Source organism: Cyprinus carpio, chromosome A17 (genome assembly GCF_018340385.1).
Source record: "Cyprinus carpio isolate SPL01 chromosome A17, ASM1834038v1, whole genome shotgun sequence".
NCBI classification, from domain to species: domain Eukaryota; kingdom Metazoa; phylum Chordata; class Actinopteri; order Cypriniformes; family Cyprinidae; genus Cyprinus; species Cyprinus carpio.
Window position 1 is genome coordinate 28,415,436 of NC_056588.1, and position 21,394 is coordinate 28,436,829.

The window sequence follows — 21,394 nt, forward strand, 5'->3', positions numbered from 1 at the left end:
AGATTAAATTCATTCTGAGATAAATTTCATTTCTTCAGTTGTCCGAGGCTGTTTATTAGTTGCATGAGTTATAAGTTTAGTATTTATTTAGATACTGAAGTACCTTGATACTAGTTTAGTGCTGAATTTTAGTATTGATCCAACCCTAAATCTAATGAATCAAAGGTTTGCACTTTAAAGCATGTGTACATTTCCATTATAGAGTATAGTGGACTCACTCTCAGAAATCTTGGCTGCACGAGCCTCTGGGTTTCTTTGGCCTCTCTGCTAAGTGACAGCTGCAGTACTGCACGTTTTTCTCCATCTCAGGCTGATTTAAGAGCCATGTGTTTATGATGCTCCTGCTTTTTCTTTCCACCTTCAATCAAGCATTGATTCCCAGAGGAGTCAAATTTATCCCTAAGCCTTAAGCAGAGTAAACTCGATGGACCCATTAGCATTGGCTCTAGCTTTTTCCCTCTTAATAAGCTGGGGATAAAATAAGTGCTGGTGACGGCCCTTATCCCTGACCTGCAGACATCAGCAAATTTTCCCTACCTACCTACCACCTTTCCTCGCTTTTCTCAATATAACCCCCCAAGATGTTTCTACAGACTTGGACATTTCAAATGTTTCTGTCGAGAGGTGAGCTTCTGGACGGAGTGGCCTGTCTGACAGAAAGAAGAATCTGTAGAACCCGGGAACATTTTTAGAAAAAAAAAAAAAAAAAACATTTTAAAAAGAAAAAACTGAATTCTTTATGGCTTTATTCTGCAATCTAAAAGTGGTCAAAGTCAAATATTTTATTTTAGAAATAAAAAAATTATCTTCATAAATAATATGCTCCAGAATTCAGACACATAACCTTTCAATCACTTAACCACATTGTTAGTATTATTATTATAATTTTTTAGCTTTATTTAGATGTATTGTGCTGCCTTTGAAATGTACTGAAAAAACAGCTATTTTAGTCATAAAAATAGAGTTTATTTTCATTTCATGAGCTTATGTCGAAAGCATGAGTTCTCTGCAAATAATGTAGTTGTTCTTTTTTAATTTCATACTGCAAGTGTTTTTTAGCTTCCTATATTTTTTCATGGGCTTTTCAGCTTTTAGCAGATAGAGAGAAGAGCTCTCCTAATGGTTTTGCTTTGTGTCTGTCTCCTTTGAACCTCTGATGGAGAGCGTTCACGTTTTTTAACCTGTTTTCCTCCAGCAGTGGTTTGTAAATGCATCCACAATATTCTCTAGCATCACTTCAGTGTACCAGACATTTGACCTGCTGGTCTAAACAGCAGACTTTTGTGTTTTTAATGATCTTTAAATATATACAGCGTAATAGCAGTCCAACACTTTTCCATAATTTGAACGGAATTATCAAGTTTATTTGTTATTTAGCTTGATTTAGACATGATTACCTTATAAAACAAAACCGTGTAGTTTTCTTTTTGTTGAAATGATTGATCTGACACCCTAAATTGAGGATATTTGTGATAAAGTATCAGCCTCCATGACTGAGGGAAAGAGAAATCTGCAACTTTCATCTGAAACAAACTACAGAATTCTTCACATCTGGACATCTGTCTGAATTGTTTGTTTAATATTATGAGATTGAATGTGACTGAACTGTGTATTTGTTTTGTTTCAGGGAAAGCTTATGCGCCTGAGTTCTACTATGACACCTACAGCGCTCTGTGGCAGAACAAACCTCGCGTCTACGGCTTTAAACTCCAGTGGACTCAAATGAATCCCAATGCGGTCGACCGTGTCATGGCTTATCGACTCGGTATCAAGCAGGTGAGTGAGTCTGTACGTTTACTTAAAGGTGATGTCAAGTAGTTACCTAGAAAGAAGTTTCTTCTCTACTTTTTGTTTTATCAGTGGCGTGTGCCAGATGTATGATGTCATTGATCTGTGGTGTATGTGTGTTGGTTAGTGAGAAGTTTATTATATAATCTATTTTAAATTAATTTTAAATAGTGCCAAATTCTCTTTGTATTCATGGTGATTTCATATGGTATACCATTTTAAAAAAAATGAACGACTCTAAAAATTTGAAGTTTTTGGTTCAAATTATCTTTTAATTATCTCTATGACATCATTTCCTGTTGTCAGCAGTATGTCTTTTTCTGCATGTTTGTCACACCATATAGTTTTGATTTGGCTATGAATTGTAATTAATTAAAAATAATATATTAAAATGAAAAAAGTAAATTGAATTAAATTACACTGTAAATTACAAACATGCTAGGACGCATTTAAATATACTAATTGCATTTTTAAAGTATTTATTTGTATTCATTAAATATATTGACTAGATAGGTGAAAAAAATATATATATAATTTCATTGGCCCATAAATAGGACCAAATCCTTCATAACTGAATTTTCAGGATAGTTTTTTTTAAATAAAAGTGCTGAATGTTCTCTTACCCAGAAGTTATATTTTTAACAGCCACAATCAATGCAAATTAAATGCACCTTCTCATCTGTGAAAAAGACTTTGGGAGAGGGGCTGTGCTCATGGCAATATGTAATAGTTTATAGACTGTTCACATCTCTATTGTTTTTGTGTAGCCTCCATGCTAATGGTACATTTGGCCTGTGTGCAAAATGGTGTGCACAATTGCTTATGAAGGCAGTGCTAAATTAATATTGATTTATACACAAGTTCATCTGTCAACATCCTACAAATATAGGATAAGTCAAAGAACAAATTAGGATTCATGAGAGACATTTATGGTTACTGTTGACGTAGTTCATGTCAGTGAAACAGATCTGTTCTGTTTATTGAGTCGGGCTAATATTTGACCAAGAGCTTAAGCGCTCTCCGATGCGCTGTACTGTTCTGCCTCGGCGCGTGTGGTCACGCAGAGCAGTGCGGTTGTCATCATCACACTGTTCTGTCACCCTCTCCTTCACACTCCCTCTGCTCAGCTGAAATGGCAGCATCCACAGCCATTTATAATGACATCATGTGGGGTGATTTATTCTTTGTCAGATTCGCCTTTGCTAGTAGCTGCCTACTGGTGCTCAAAGTCAATGCAAAATACAGGTAGCACGTTTTGCCATGCCATACTACTGTTGTTGTTGTTGTGGCTTTCACTGTATCCTTTGCTTCTGTTTTGTTTCTCTCGCCCTCTCATTCTCTCAGGCTTTCTGCCGTTTCCATCAAGGTCTTTGCATTGCATGTGTTCTGGAATTGCATTATTAGTGCTGTTTACTAGTCTGAGCACTCTCCTTTTAATGCTCAAGGGACTGTTGAGGTTGAGATGAATTTTGAGTTTGCACATGAGCAATATTGGTTTCTAGGCAGTTGATGCATGAACCTGTTTTTAATGACATCATTTTAGGTTAAAGGGATAGTTTATCCAAAACCTTTGGTCATTATTTACTTACCCTAATGTTGCTGCTAATTAGTGTTAATTTTGTTAATGAAAAGTATGACTTTTCCCATGACTAAGACGAGACGATGACGAGATGACAATAAGGTCAATAAATGATAACTGTGACTATATCAACATGCAATATCGTTGACGAGACTAAAATGTATCATTGTATCATGAACATTTATTAGTATTGTCAATGTTGAAAACAGTTGTGCTGCTGCTTAATATTTTTGTGGAAGCCGTGATGCAGCATTTTTTTAGGATTTTTTTGTATGTGTTTTATGTTATATTTTTTATATATTTAATTCCGAATAAAAGTGTTGCTTTCCTTAAAAAAATCTTACTGGCCCCAAACTTTTGAATGGTAGTGTATCTTAGGTTCTGTAACTGGTCACTATTTACTTTATTATTATTTTTTCACTTTTGTCTTCACTAGCTCATTTTTAAAGGGCCTTGTTTATTATTTATTTTTAAAACTAAAAATATTTCATGTATTCTTTCTATTTATATTGGGTCATTAAGGAAACATGTATAATAATTATAAAAGAATCAGCAAAATGGTGTTTAAAGTGGTTGTAGATGGGAAATAGCGTGTCATACTGCAGCATGCCAACTACCCATCTGCATGTGTCCTCTGGAGTGTAATGATCTAGTTGATGGACCTGAAGAATCAAAAAATAATAAAATTCATGCCTCCCCTAATGTCTATGTAATGTAGCTGTAGATGTCCATTAGTTTTTGCTAATAAATAATAAGATGCATTTAGCAAAAAGCTGGCTTTTTTCAAAAGATGCACAGGCTTAAAAGAAAAAGGCTCTATCCATTTGATTTCAGATGATCATTATTTCCCAGCATCTGTCACATTTCATATTTACCTTTATCAGCAGAAAGCATTTAATTAATTAACTCTAAAAGAGAAATAACAGCATGCATGTCATTTGCACTATAGAGAGGACGCCTTGTACTATCCTTGATGACTTTCCCAACTGAGAGCACACCTGGCACTGCAAAGAGAGAAAGAGTGAGAGAGAGAGTCAAAAACAAGAGAAGGGGCAGAAAACTAATTAACAGCTGTGTCCGGTGGGACGAAGCTGCTGTAATAAGATAAGCTTTACAGGAGAAATCAAGGATGGGACCCTAGCGAACAGAGGTTAGCTATGTGAAGCGATTGCGGGGGGCGTCCGGTTTGTGCTTTCCTGTGTCTGTGTACACGTGTGGGTGTGGAGCTGTGTTTTGTGCATGCAGTGGGTGGTGATTGACTCATCTGTTCTGATCATGATGGAGGAGTCTGGCCTCTTCGCAAACTCCTTATATTCTCTCTCTACACGGTCTCTGCGCATCCTTTTTTGTTCGCCAACTGTTGTTCTGCAGTTTATGTGTTCTGTTTAACATGCCGCTTTTCCTCTACATGTTCATCCATCATGTTTGTCTCGCCTGGTCACCTGTCGACACGAGCACCGCGCAATGCTCTGTGGGCTTTGGCTAGTGACATTTCCAGGACGCGACAGGCATGGGAAGTCTTAGCCCGACAATCCTAAATGAGAGGGTTTGGAGTGCATGCAAGCTAACGGAGACACTGCCAGCCAAGCATATTAGGCAGCGCTTCAGTGCCTAACCCTGGGACGGGCAATTTCACTGCGGGGGTCTGGCGTGTTTATGGATCCCCTAGGAATGAGATTGCTTACCCTTGCTTTTTATAGCCTTTGCATACTTGTATTAACACTCTCTGAGGCTGTGAACATGGACAAAGTAATAAAAATGATGAGTTTAAATATATATATATTTTTTCTTTTTATGTCATTTCTAGTAAAAAATATTGAACAGTGTAACCTGCGACTGGGATTCTTAAATGTGCGTTGTTTAATGCAAGGTTTGGTGGATAACAGGCTTTCAGACTGATTGCTTGTTATTTCCTTTCATTCTGTTCAACATTATAGTGTCAAAGAATATGCCAAATGAAGAAATTTAAAAAGAAGCCGAGCATTGGCACTGGTTAAACCTGGTATAAAGATCTTCTGTGGTCACTTGTGATCTAATTTCAAGGAGAAGATTTATTTTCGAAGTGTTAGAAGTGTTATTGCATCCTGATAAAGCACAAAAAATTTACATTACTGCTTCAAAATATAGTTTTCAAAATAAAATGGAATCTTCTCACTAACATTTAGTGGAAGGCTTGCTATTTTGGTCACTGCATGTTGATATCAAGCAAACCAAAAGTCGTGTGCATGTATATGTATTTTTCTACTTGGTTTAGTTTTAAAGCCTTTTGTAGCTGTCAATGTTTAAACCTTTGTGACTGATTGACAGGTAAGTAAGTGGCCCTTTTATGTTATGGGACATTATACCCACATGTATTTAACAGTCTGCTTAAATCAGCTGATAATAGTTTTTTTTTTATTTTTATTTTTATTTTTTTTATTTTTATTAGTATTGGCCAATATGGAGTATTTCTTTATTTCTCTCTATTTTTTTTACATTTGGATTATGTTCAGTGTCATCTATTGCGCATTTAAAGTAAAACTTTAAAAAGACAAATAATGTAACACTGTTAAATGTTATCATTAGCAAACTGTACATTCATGCTGTACATTACAAAAATATAATAATAAATAATATACATTTATTATTATAAGCTGATTCTCTGCAATGAAATGAAAGCAGCCATAATTTTAATAGTGGTGCTTTCCTAATCGAACCTGATATTATTACAGTAGCATGTGTAAACAAGGGATATAGGTTTCAGTAGTTACTTTAGTTAGTCCTTTTTGTAATTATTGGTTGCAGCGTAGCTGGGAAAGATATACAACCCCATGAAGATTTCTGCATATTCACAGTTTCTGTTTAAAAATTGTCTTTTGCTCTGATATGTGGCCATGTCCTCAAAGATTATTAAAGCCACTAGAGCACCGTTCTCACAGCAGCAATAAATGCCAGCATGAACAACCCTAATGTTTCTATGACCTCATTTTTCACTATACAGCCTACGTACTTCAAGTTTAACGAGCCCTCTTAACATTTTTTCTGTGCTTATGGCACTTAACACGCTGTTGTAAAAGTCATCCTAACTTAGATGACATACAAGGTTACACCTCTGCAGTGCTGCAAGTTGCTTCAGCTTCATGTTTAGAGGAAGTTATTCATCTCTTTGTAGAAACGTATAGCAATTCATCTTTAATTAAATGGATTTTAGAGTTTACTTTAATGGGAATTAAGTGTCTTTAAAGATATTGTTTGTAGCACTATCTTTAGCTCCCAGGCAAGAGGAGAAATAGAATCCTCTTTTACTGCTACAGTCCAACATTGTTTAGTTCTCCAGCCGTGGTAAAGACATTTACACATAAAGCTTCCAAATCCACATTATAGAAATCTAATTCCTCTCAATTCCAGATAGAAGACATAAACCAAATTTGGCTCCTAAAAGATTTGAAGTATACAAGATGTTTGGTGTGGAAAATACTCATATTGTTTCTCATTTCCAAAGCCCCTGTTATTGTTTTTTTGCTCCTGTGGCCCTGAAATTCAGTTCAGCAAATATTCCATTTCATAGTCAAGGTTTCACAGAGTTCATTTCCTTATTTGAAATTACAGCTGTTTTCTTATCACAAGTAAATGAATATCGTAATTTTCAATTGGTGCCCAATGTAAAATGGAGCCACAAAGCACCTGTGGGATGACAGGTGACCCTCGGCCCCCGTATTACCCCCAAGAACTTGTTGTAGCGTGTTTGAATTGCATTCATGCTGTAAGTGTGTCATCATATTTCTGCAATGTTTCAACAGCATTGTAAGAATCTCTCTATTGATCATACTTTCCATGAAGTGCTGAGATGAAACCTTTTACCTCGGGCTGCTTCTGGGATTTTGTTCCAAGTTACTTGCTCACTCTAACTTGAATATGCTTGCACTACTTTCATTTTTAAATAAACTAAGTACAAACAAGTATAAAGGTGAAATATGCTGTTTTTTGGTTGGTAAAGTGTGTACTTCTAGACTATTTTAATGTGGTTTCCCAAACTGGGATTCATGAGGGAACTGCAGGGAGTTAAAATGACAAAAAAAGTACACATGAAAATGTATAAATTGTAAAATCACAGGGGTGACTTAAAGTAAATATTTTATTATTGTAAACATTTTCTTTTATTTAATCCTTGTCCTAAAGGATGGCTCCTTAAAAAGTGTAAATGTTTTTGAAACATTACTTTTTATGTGAGCAGTTTAATATGTACAGTTCGAGTTTGATCAAAGACGTTTGGGGATGAACTGCTTATAAAAAGTGGGGAATTAACTGCTTTATGTTCATACTTTTATAAATTCATCCAGTCGACTAGTGGTTGATGCATTTTGCCAACAAAACTGAAAACCATTTTATCATTTTGGCAAGCAGTATTCTGATTGGCTGATTTTATACAAGGGCATACAAGGATTTTAATCAGTCCATTTGAAAACAATTCTGTCTTGTGTACTGGAGCACACAGGCGGACATCCCGGGGGGGGTCAGGGGAGAAAGGACCCCTCAATAGCTGAGGGTTTTCCCCCCTAAATATATGATTAAAAATCATGCTTTGTATTGTAATAACAATGTTTTATACTTTAAATAATTGTGTAAGTAGTAAAACAAATGCAAACGGGGCAAAAATGCATTTTAATTTTAGAAACATTTTGAGTCTCCCCCTCCCTTGCCTTGGTCCAAATGCCTGCTTTCCTCTTTTACATCACCTACACAAGTCCGGTGAGAGAGAACAAAGTCAATAGTGGAACTATAGTGGAAGGCTGTCAAGGCTATTTTATTCATTTAACATAGGATGAAGTGATTATTTCCTCTTTAATACAGATGATGCTAATGTATTTTTCAATGAGTCCGCTATGTTAGCAATAATAACGTTACCTGCTTGACGGAAAGGGTTGCCAGATTTTCACAACAAAACCCGCACAATTGCTACTTAAAACTAGCCCAAAACTAGCCCAAACTAACCACGTTTTGAGGGGGGTCTTCCGGTAAAAATCGGAACGTTATTGGGATCCTTGTATGGACAAAACTTTTTTCATTATATCTTCTTTTGTGTTCCACTGAAGACATATAAGTTATAGAAATAAATTCCACTGACCCTGGTCGTGTGATGACAAATAATGAGTCTATTCTGTTCTCTATTCAGACAGAGTCTGAAATCTCAGTGCTGCTTCAGTAGTGAACTCAGCAGGGCGCACTTATCAGATCTCTTCCCCCACATGACTTCCTCTTTTCCCCTCTAGTCTCAAATCCCATACTGTTCACCCTCGTAATTCCCTCTCTAATAACTTAGCGTCTGTCTCATTCATTCTCATACATATACAGATCAGTAGCAGGCACTTGCCTTCTGAATTTTTTTTACTCCTTTTTACACCTTTTAAAGTAAGTTACAATATCAACAAGGAAATAATACTATAATGTCGTTTTATGTTTATATGAACATACTAGTTTATAGAATTTACATACATTACCATTTAAGCATTTTTTTAATTTACTTTAATTCAACAAGGATGCATTAAGTTGATCAAAAGCGACAGACATTTATAATGTTAGATATTTTTAACAAAGCTTTTTTTTTTTCAACTTTCCATTGATGAAAAAATCCAGGAAAAAATGCATCACAGTTTCCATAAAAATATGAAGCAGCACAATTGTTTTCAGTATTGATAATACAGTGAAGATTGATCGATAAAAAATAACTAATTGACACGGAAGACTGGAGTAACGGCTGCTGAAAAATCATCTTTGCCATCGCAGGAAGAAATTACATTTTTAAATCTATTCAAATAAAAGAGTAATTTTAAAAATTGCTAATATATTTCACATTATTTTTGGTTGCACTGTATTATTAATCAAATAAATTCAGCATTGTTGAGCATAATTGGTAGTATTTGAGTGGGTGAGTTGTTTACTAGTAATTTATTCATCTATTCCCTCCAGTTTTGTTGATTTGTGGATATGATAGGTAGGCATTATCATGTTAACAGAGTAATCAGCCAGTAGCAGCTCTCAAGTAGCTTTTCGCTTGTGTCTCACCATTCCCACCTCACATGCTTTGGGATCTCGGTGGGATCTCAGGGAAGGCAAAAGAGACATTGCTGCCTTCTAAAACCTTGCCCACTTTTGCACTGTGTTACTTCCAAGCAATGAATAGTTTCTGCATTATTCAGTCACATATTTTGTAATATTTGTTATATTTTGGTTATATTTGCTATGTTTGGCATCCATGGAGAAAACACATTCATACAGATACACAAATGCACACATACACCCCTTGCATGCTAATACAACATCAAGGCCTCCACACACAGTAAAGATTCAAGAAGACACTTCCATTCTAGACTTTCATGCACACCAGTTCCACACTGAGACGCGCACACTGCTGACATGTTTCTCTTTCAGTCGGTGATGTAAATATCAGTAGGCCACCTTTTCACTCTATAAATTGTTTGTGCAGAGGGACAGTGTGCTAGGATACAGCTTCACATTTACAGTACCATAACAAGAATATATTAATCTCCATTGCAGCAAAGTATTTGTGTCGATACTGTGGCAAACAGCACTCGGCAGTCATCAAACTGGCCTGTGGGCTGATTCAAAGACTTACACGACATCAACGCGTGGCCATTCTCTGGAAATATGCAATTTACATTACACCGGATGAAGCATCTAAGGGTATAATGTCCTTGGGCCTATGCATGGGCTAACGTTAGCATAAAATCTTATTTACAAACTAAGCTCATTGCCATTAGTGTGCATTATGACAAAATAAGTCTTGTGTGAAGTCTTATTACCGGGGGCACGCTGGAGCGGTTACACTGATGAAAGCGATTCATATTTTGAGTGCGCAGGTATGCGTGTATGTGCATATATTTTGTTATTGCAGCTTTCAATATCTCGCTCTTTTTTTTTTTTTTCTTTTTTTTTGAGTTCGAACTCAAGTAAATGTCTGTTTTTTCAGTCTCTGCTGTTAAAAAAAGAAAGAAACTTAAGCAAATTTCAACATGGGATTTGTAACATCATGGTTTAAAACTGCATTAGAAATGCCATGGACACAAACTGACATTAAAGGATTAGTTCACCCAACAATGAAAATTTGCTGAATATTTACCCTCAGGCCATCCAAGATGTAGATGAGTTAGTTTCTTCATCTGAACAGATTTGGAGAAATTTAGCATAAAACTTTCTTACCAATGGTTCCTCTGCAGTGATTAGCTGATTAACATCTTGTGAAGCAAAAAGCTGCATCTTTGTAAGAAACAAATCCATCATTAAAATGTTTTAAGCTTCAAACAGTTGCTTCTAGCTAAAATGTGAATCCTCTATACATAGTATTGCTTTCTCCAGTGAAAAAGTCATCTTGTCTGAATCAGGTGAGTAAAATTCAGTGATCAAGCACCGTTTACAAGCAAAAAAAAAACAGTTCTAAACAAATTTGTTGGTGGATTTTGATGTGAGAGGACAACAAGGGATGGACTTTTTCACTGAAGTACCAGAAACAACTGTTAAAAGTTAAAACACCTTAATGATGTTTCACTTCACAAGATATTAATAGATGGACTGGAGTCATGTGGATTATTGTGTTGTTTTTCTCAGCTGTTTGGACTCTCATTCTGACGGCACCCATTCACTGCAGAGGGTCCACTGGTGAGCAAATAATGTAATGCTACATTTTCCAAATCTGGTCAGATGAAGAAACAAACTTGAATGACCTGAGGGCAAGTATATTTTCAGCAAATCTTAATTTTTGGGTGAACTATTCCTTCAAATGCACATGGGGAGCACCAATGAAATGCCAGTTTGCAACACTTAAAAGGTTTAGCCTATATTTAGTGATCCTGTGTTGCTCATAACTCACAATAAAGAGAGTTGGCAATGCTTTAGCGTGCCATAGCATGTTTCCCAATGGAGATATAGAATAGATGACGTTTCTATGTTTAGCATTTGCTGTACACGTAACTCATGCATAGATGCATGTAGTGCTGCAGGCTGGAAGTACTTAAATATGCATTAAGGAGAGTTTTTTAGATGTTCATAGATCAGCACAGCTTCACCTTTTGAACTTGTCCAGATGAACCTGCTGTGAGGAAAGTTTTGGTTTAATTCATGAAACTTAATGTTTGAGATCAGCACATCTTCACCTTTGACATTGTTCATAATTAAGCTGGCTATCAAAATAATTTGATTTCATAAACTTAGTATATTAACACTTGCAAAGATTTAATTTATTAGTTTTCCTTAGGTTGCCCCCAAGTATGCACTGAGAACAAAACCATCATAATTTGCTTTAATTGCCATGTTTTGAATTGCAAATCAGCCTTTTTTCCCCTTAGATATCTTCGATCAAATACTAACGAGGTTCTTATTTACACAAAACATAATTTACTTTCTCCCATGTGGAGTTGATGTATCTCAGTGCACAAAAAGGTGTTTAGGTTAGAATTTGCATAAGCGCAGAATGTCTTGTTCTCTTCATATCAACCCCCCCATCCTCCCGTCATCCCCAACTCATTCTATGCTCGTCTTTATACACACAAGATTTCCTGAACGATGTCATGAATGAGTAGTGAGCACTGATCTATAATATAGAACTGGATTGCTCATGACGTCATTAAAGTGAAGCCGCCGCGCCGCCATATTGGTAATCCCTAGTGTGCGTAAACGTTCTATTGAATTAATAGGAAATTGTATGATTTTAATGAGAAAACATGACATAACAAGTCAGCGTTTTTAAATCTGAAGTATCCCAGTACATTCTTGCAATGCAGACACCCTAGGCATGTAAACGGTTATTTTTTTAAATGTCGGGAATTTCCCCTACTTATTAAAAAGCTATGTTCATTACAGTAGCGAACATCATGAACATGATAAACATCAGACGGACACGACCTCAACATATAAAACAAATGACAACGTGCTCATTCTGAAATCTGAAGAAAGATTTATGCTTTGTATACCTTTATTTGCCTTGTACAGTTATTCATTGTTTATATAATTTATAGTGTTTTATTCGTACAGTAGGCGCTAACTGCAAATGTTTTTATTCGTTATTCAGCGCTAAGTGTAAATGTTTCAACAATGATTTCATTAACAGCATTCATTTTGAAGCAGGTAATGATTCAAACGGTTGTTAAAATAATTATTAATTCAGCATAGAATATTTTACATGTAAACAGTAACGTTACTGCTAGTAAACATATTTGCGCGATCATTGAGAGTCTGAAATATATGTTGCTCAATCATGACATTAAAAATATACACATCATAATTTATTCAGAGAAATAACTTACTATACACAGTATGGATTTAAAGACATTTAAAGGCTTTATTTCCAAGATAGTAAGTTAAGCTTTTCACTTAAGTATACAGCAATATTAACATATGCTATTGTATTATTCACTCATAATATATTCAAATCAATTTCTGATACTAATACGTTCATGTTTAATAATTCCTGAATAATTATGTTCATAAAGAAATAGGCTATATTTTGTGTTGGATCGTTACCTGTGTCTCAGTGCGCAGCAGACACACCCACCTAAACGGTTTAAATATATCGCTTATACTGCCCCAAAAGACCGTAAACACTGCAGATAACACCTGAAGTAAACATTAATTTACATACACATAACATAAAAACTAGTCCCGTTTGACTGATTCACTTCAAATCGGGTGATTTTAGGACAGCGGTATGAATGTGGACTCAATGGTGCTCTCTGCCGGTAGGGATTAGTAAGATGGCGGATCGAACACTTCCGGTGGCTTCACTGCCTGCTGGCAGTTTAGAACGCAATGAGCGATCCAGTCATATGTAGATCAGTGGTGGTTAGTAAGGTTGCGGTTGGAACAAGCCATTTTACCTCTGAATGGCAACATATATTACAATGCAGAACAAAAAAAGGTAGAACAAATGAGGCAAAAGTACTTTCGATGAGAGCAGGTGAATTGGGATGTTTTTACTTTGTGTTATATTTGAATCGCAAAGACAGCTGTTATTTAGCGAGTTTAGCACACACCTTGTGTAACCAGCAAGTTCCAGTGCCACTAGAGAGATTATTTGACCTTTCCTTTTATTCATAAGCACAGCGATGGTGAGTGCTGATGTAGCAGTGCTGCAGAAGATCATGTAGATTTCCATTCAGTCTGACTATGAATTTCAGTGCTGATATTGTAAGTGGAGTTTGTTTTTGCTGTGTTCACCACTGGATTACTGGGGCAGTTCCTCTTGAAAGGTTAACACAGATGTGTGTGGGGTTTTTTAATTAACCTCGCGTTTTGAGGATAATGTTTCTCTGTTTCTCTGACCAAAAAAAGAGGCCTGTATTCCTCTCTCTGATGATGGTATTTGAATAAAGGTCATGTTCAGAGGTAGGGAAATGTCAGGTTTGTATGTAATGCAGAATAGCCAAGAATGCCTTAAATTATGCTGTTTGCTCGAATGCGAGTGGCGTAATTTGTGCCCGGTTTGATTCGTAATCAGAATATGTTGCCAAACTGCAACAGACCCAAAATGTATGAAAGGGGAAAATATATGCGGTTCAGAGCACAGATGGTTTACAGAAAAACCAGGAGGGAAACTTGAGCACTGCATTCAGAATTCTTAAGCTATGGTAATGAGTAGAAGATGAAAATGACTTTATAAAAATATAATAATGCTTCTCTCATGAGTGACCCCAGAGATAGCCTTTGGCGTCGAGCCACCACTGATTGTGAAACTTTGTGTTTTCCTTCTGCAGTTGGCAGCTTTGCCACATGTGTCTCAGAGTAGCGTTGTGATGAACCCTGTCACAATGTGTGTCCTCACAGAATAGATTACTGGCATGAAGAGAAGTATCATATGCTGTGCTGTTTTGCCAGTACTGTAGCTGTAAGTTTAAAGGGATAAAAATACAATTCTGTCATTATTTACTCACCTCCATGTCATTTACTTCTAGTACTCAGAAGGAGATTTAATGTACTATATTTGGATGTATGTAATATTAAATATTACTGTATGTAGTATATTTGAATATATGTAATATTAATCTTATTAACATAGTGTATGTGTTGACCTTTTATTTTCTGGACTCTTGGTCACTATTCACTTTTGTAAATTGAAAAAGAGCAGCTTGAACATTTTGCCTAACATTCCCTTTTTGAGTCCTACAGAAGTCAGAAAATCATACAGGTTTGGAACAATATGAGAAATGAGTAAATAATGAAAGAAAGTATGAAAAACATTGTGATGAACTGTTCCTTTAGTGATGCCTTATAAAAAGTTAGTAAGTATAAAGCTGAGCTTATTTTCAGTTATGTGCACATGGACGCAAGTATTGACATTCTGCAGCGGGAAGTATCTTTTTTCTCATGTATGCAGTCAGCCAAGGTCACTTTTTTGGATCACAACAGATTATTTTTCAAATTGCACAGATTTAAGTTAGGTATTGTATTGGTGGCACCAAAGTTGAAGTATTTTGTCAGAGCTGGTTGGTTCTTCATGGTTGTTTTGTCAGCCCACGTGTGCTCTCTCTGCCCTGTGCTCTTCACACTCTCCTTCAGTGTGAGGGCTGTATGCTCCAATATTAGCCCCTCACATCCACAACAAGGTTTAGAGTGTTTTGCTCAAGGATGTATTAAGATTTGAGGGCTGTTTTGGAAGAAACAGAAGGTCCCCGGAGCTGTGCACACTGAACCACATGAAAAAAGCAGATGCATTTCAGTTCTTTAATGACCCAAGGATACTCCATGTCAAGTGATTAGCTCTAGTGTAAAAAAAAAAAAAAACACCTTGATGTTGGGTTTTTTTTCTTGTTTTGTTTGGTGGTTAAGAGTCACAGTTTTTTTTGGCATGCAAAAAAAAGATCTTCTGTGATTCTCTTCAGTGGGGTTTAATTGAGTTTTGGGTTTAGATAGATAAGATCAAATGCTGCTGAAAGCGGTCTGTGATAATACCACTTATGAATGTATTGATTTTTTTCTCTCACTTTTTAAAGAGGAGAGACTTTAAAATAAGCTGTTGTTGTATGATGCATTGCAGCAGGAAGGTGCTTTGGGGGAAGAACAGTCTATCTTTTCTTATATGTGCCCGCACCAATGCTTTTCCCCTCTACAAGATCTCCAGGCATGGAATTAGAAATCTCACAGAAGCAATAAACAGTAATTGGATTTGGTGATGGAAATCTCGTTACCAGGAGAGAGAGACCCTGATGGGAACACTGGCAACTTCTCAGGGCTATTGCTGCCACCTCCCCTCCTCTCTCTCGCCCCACTGATTTAACCAATAATCTTGTATTTGAATCCAGCGAGACCCATGGTGACGAGGCTGACTGTCGGAGGAGTCTGTGTACGGCTATCAGTCAGCAAAGCTCTGAGACAGTATTCATGAAGCCAAGATCAACAGCCACCACTTCCATCGTTGTGTATCTAATTGTTGTCACATGGCAAAAGTTCAAGTTTGCAAATGTTCACAATTAATCTGATGGCCAAAGATCTCAACAATCCATGAAAATAATGGCTGACCCATAGTAATGATAATGCTAGTAATGACCCGTCTGTCGTTGGTTGGACATTTTAAAACAGATTGCAAATCCATTTGGTGCTGCACTGAAGCCAATATGCTTCAAAACTTTTATTAATGTTTAAGGTCCTATTGTTTCATTAGTTATTGATGCACATATTTTTTAAAGGAATATTTTTTTCATTTTAGGAATATATTCACTTTATTGCCATACAAAAGTTTGAGGTCTGTAAATTTTTTTATGTTTCTGAAAGATGCCTCTTATGCACATTAATGCTGCATTTGTTTGATCAAAAATACAGTAAATATAGTAATATTGTGAAATAGTATTGCGATTTTTATTGTTTTCTATTTTAATATAATTTAAATGTATTTCTGTTATGGCAAAAGAGAATTTCCAGCAGTTGTTACTACAGTCTTCAGTGTCACATGATCCTTCAGAAATCATTCTAATATGCTGATTTGGTGCTCAAGAAACATTTATTATTATTCTCAATGTTGAAAACAGTTGTGCTGCTTAATATCTTTTTGTGGAAACCATGATACATTTTTTTCAGGATTCTTTAATAAATATAAAGTTCAAAAGGACAGAATTTGAAATTACAAAATGTTTTTTACAAATAAATATTTTTGTCAATTTAATGCATCCTTGCTCAAAATATTTATTTCTTACAACAACAAAAATATATATATAGTGTGTGTCAAATTACACTGAAAAACTGGTTTTAAACATCTTTTCATATTGACTTCATGCTCACAATTTGTGTACTTTCCTACAAAACATCTTTTGTGTTTACCCTCTCAAGAAATGAAAACTTTTAATCCTAAATGTTTGTAATGAATGATGTATGAGGTCTTCGAGTTGCTGAGTTGACATGGGACTATAGACAAATAAAAGCTCAGGGTATTCACAAACACTTTCACAACTTTCAGATTCTCTGTTAGTGATTAGGACACTCATTCTGGTCTGTTTACTGCCCGGCAGTTTACTTCAGGAGATCCAGGAAGATTTCATATAGGTGCTGGATTTTAATTAGACATGTCCTCTCTCTTTTACCACCACAATAATGACAAGAGGCATCAGCTGAAATCCATTTATGCTTTCCTTCAAGCCTGCGCAGAAGGAAGGAATTGACTTCTTTTAATATTGCATAGTAATTCAGCTTGCTTATAAAAAGTTAATTGAGAGGGTCAGGGAGCTAAAATGCCTTGTCAAAAATCAATTAGCCAGCTCACATATCTCACTAAAAATTCAATAATGTTTATTTTTTTGCCCGTTCGGGAACTTTTTGGGATTGTCACCTAATGTGCTTTTCTTTCCTCTGTGAAAAGCATTGTTGTTTAAAAATGTCACCTCTGCTGTGTGTAGGGGTTTGTTTAGAGAATTTGTACTGATTTGCATCAGACAAGTGGGACCATCTCAGGAACGCCAGTGCATTTTGAATAATGCCACTGTAATCAGAAAAGTTAAATTTAAAAAAAAGAAGACTCTTCTTAACTTAAAAAATACAGACAGAGAAAAATACTAAGAGAGAAAGAGACTTTATATCATAATAGCGCTGTGAGACATTAAAATGGCTACAGAAAGAGAGCTGGTCAGCTCTATTCAATATTATGCTCAGTATGTGTTACATTATAATATTAGTATTTTTAAATTATGTATTTAATTAATAGTACAGACTGAGACATCGTCTCATGATGTATGATACGTATGTTTTTTGTTCCCTAGTTTCCTAGGGACTGTTTTTTAAAAGGGCCTTTGGGGATCATTACTTGTGACGTGACATACATACAGCCAAGTATGCTGACTCATACTCGGAATTCGTACTCTGCATTTAACTCATCCAAAGTGCACACACACAGCAGTGAACACACACACAAGGTTTATTGATATGCGTTTCAGTGGGCAGCCATTTATGCTGCGGCACCCGGGGAGCAGTTGGGGGCCCAAGACTCGAACCCACAACCTTAGGGTTAGGAGTCAAACTCTCTAACCATTAGGCCACGACTTCCCCATGAGTGCTGGCTTGATGCTTAATCATAAATTGTTGAAATAAAGAACTTGTAATTATGCTCTTTTCCTCAGACGGGGCATCAGAGATGGTGGGAGCAAGAAATCCCAATAGAAGACAACATCCAGAAAGGAGAACTACTCACCTACAACCTCACGGAACTCATTAAACCCGAGGCCTACCAGGTCCGCCTCACACCGATAACAAGGTTCGGAGAGGGGGATTCAACGGAAAGGATCATTCACTTCAGCTGTGGTAAGAAAAAGCTTGTTTGATTATGGTCATGATTGTTTTTACTGTTCTCAGGTTTTTTTGGGGGCGTTTTTTATAACGTGAAAGTACCATGGCATGGTTAGAACTTAGATCTCAAAAACTGTATTTTATGAGAAAGAGAGTGTCTTTAAGTACAGCGGTGCCAAAAATAGAGATGCACAATTTATCTGTACCATATTAGTTATCAGTATTACTTTTTTTTTTCATTTATTGATTTAAGGTCAATATTCAATGTTTGTGCTATTTTTCCACTATTTTTATATTTTAATTAGATTTTCTTTGCTATAGCCTAAAGCCCCATTCACACCAAGAACGATAACTATAAAGATAACCATATTAGCGTCCACATCAGCGAAAGATATCGTCTGTTTATTCTAAGTGCACGCTCGTCAGCCACTTTAAAATCTTGAGCTCGTTACAGCAAGGATGGATTCTGATTGGCTGTCAATTTTTTATTGTTCATCAGCTGGAAAAAAAGACCTTTTGAAAGTGATTCCAATGATATAGTTTCTCTTTGTCTTTATCGTTATAGTTGTGGTGTGGACTCTGCTATTCTTTAATATTGAGAACTATATCTTTATCGTTATCTTTATAGTTATCATTCTTGGTGTGAACTCTCACTGGAAGTTATTTAAAAAAAAAAAAAAAAAAAAACGTAAATCCTTAACAACACTTGTTGATTTGATTTAGTTGATTTAGTTTTCATTATTATTATTATTATTTTTATTTATGGTCGGTTACAGTATCAGCCATTAAGTGCAATTAATATCATTGCATCCCTACTAATAAAGTCCAAATGGAAACTCTATGATTTAAAGTCATCTTCAAATACAAAATAACAAGAATACTAAAATGTCATTTTTTATTACACACTTTTCTCTCAAATCATTCTGTATTCAGTATAGTTTTGTTACGTATACTTTTTATTATTCAGTCAGAAAAATGCTCCATTTTCACCAGTGATCTCAGACTTCTGGACCCCACTGACTGAGTGCAGTATATATACATCTGCTTGTGGAAATGCAAATATTTATCTGCATGTGGAGAACATAGATAATAAACTAAGAATCATGTTAGTGTACTGATAGTGATGCGTGTCTGTGTGTCTTAAAGTCAAGGTCACTTATCAAAAATAATTCAATTTTCCTTTCATTTAAGTTCAGATGATTTGACAGCTCCAGATAATGTGCAAATATCTCATCTTTTTATTGAAAAACAACATTGATGCAGCACTTTTTAATATTTGTGTACAAATCTGCTAATCTAACAAATAACCAGCAGAGGACATTTTAATTATAATTTTTTAATGTAATAGAGACCTCTGCTGGATGTGTACATGAAAAATGCACCTATTACTTATCCGTTGACATGCATTTTAATAGCAACTGTCATATTTGTAACGCCACTTCCTGTCCCTGGTAATTTTATGGGTGATGCACGGGTTCTTCTATGATTGGTTCAATTTGTTTAAATTTGTACTGCTACCTATTCCACGCCTTTATCTAAAAAATATATATATATCAGGAAAAATAAAATACAACTCACCACAAAGCCAAAAAGTTAACCTAAATTATAATGTACTTATTTTAAATGAATCTGTAAAAACAAATTTAAGAATATAATTATTTTGTGATACAGTTGTATTCTTTCAATAAAGTTGCTATCAAAACACAAGTGGGTAAACCCTTACTGTCAAAATGAGCTTTACATGTAAGATCAAACAGTCAGCAATATGAAAGAAATATGCCTCAGTTCCTATCGCAGGCCTGTGTCGCTGCTCGTGTTCGTAGGAGCCAAAAACAGATGGACAGACTCACTTGAGCCACAAACAAAATAAAATTAAATTGAAAGCAGGTTCCTGTGTTTAAGATACCGTCTCATACTTGCCTTCTCTTGCTCTTTCACATGCGTTCTGTCCTCTGCCCCTCTCTCGTCTCCTGATACCGGATTGGTTATCCTGTACAAAGCACCCAATTACATTACAAAGAAAAAAAAAATTGGACAGGCCCAAAGAGTTAAGGTTATCTCTGAGCACATTTTTATATAGTAATATGCCTAATTTTATACAATTTTCAACACAAACTTATTTAAATTTAAATATAACCCTGTAAAAGTTTTCCACATGTGCTACATATTCATATTATCTACTATTCTCTAAAACTGACCAGAGCTATATATCTTACTGTATATCTTACTGTTTTGTTTTGTGCTTCTTAAAGAGGCCAGTCGAGATGCAGGTAATGTATATCAAGTCACCTAAACCCTACGTCTGTGGTGCCTGAACCCCTTCCCTTCTTAACTGGAAAACCAATCGTAATGTGGCAGCTTTATGACCCCACCAATGGCTGGATGCATTTGGGCACATTCATTAACTGTGCACAGTGTTCTGTTATCAAGCTTGCACAACCCCAGTGTGATATTAGAGGCTCTTTAAAGGCTCTGTCTTCATTCTGCCTTTGCTTACGGATAGTAGGCATGAAATACTGTGGGAGGTCAACATGTCCTGGGGTGTGACATGCTTAACTCCATCCAAAACTGTTTTAAGTAAAGTAAAGTGAAAGCTGTCAAGTGAATGTCCTTCACCCTCTGTGTGGTATATACAATTAGGGATTTGCAAGAAAAGGCCACAGAAGACCTGGGCAGACCAGGTGCAATTTCAAAAGCAGAGAAAAAAAAATCTTCAAAAAAATCATTTATTCTTCCATCTGATCATTATTTCATTTGCTCATTGCTGACAGTTTATTCAGCAGCTTGCCCATGTGATATGAAGCCCTATGGCTCTACACAGTCTTTGTGTCAGGTAATGGAAATACCAGTGTTAAAAAATTGAAAATGTCTCATTCCATAACATCTCCCTCTCTGCTATTCCGTTTCCCCTGAAGTCATTTTGCCACAGGGTTCATGGGAAAAGACAATCTGCATTGAGCACTTCCATCAAAGAGTCCTGCTTTTGCCACTGTGACATTATGATTTTAATTGTCTCAAATAACCTGGAGAAAGTGATAGCACAATCACACCAGCCACAATCCATATCCCAGCTTTCATAATCATACACTGGCATTTAAGCTGCATGTAAATGGTTGGAGAAGCTCTCTGTGAGGATGCCTTCTGTTGGTTTGCTAAAACTTCAACTGTCTACGTTTATGCATTTGGCAGATGGTTAAATCCAAGATGTCTGGCATTACAATCAAGATACTTTTTTTTTTATTCAGTTAATGTGCAATGGCTATGGATTTTTTT

At 36.0% G+C, this 21,394-nt stretch overlaps 1 pseudogene; it reads left to right on the forward strand.

Moving 5' to 3' along the window:
- Positions 1-21,394, forward strand: part of LOC109084355 — a 150,902-nt pseudogene that overhangs the window by 110,145 nt on the left and 19,363 nt on the right.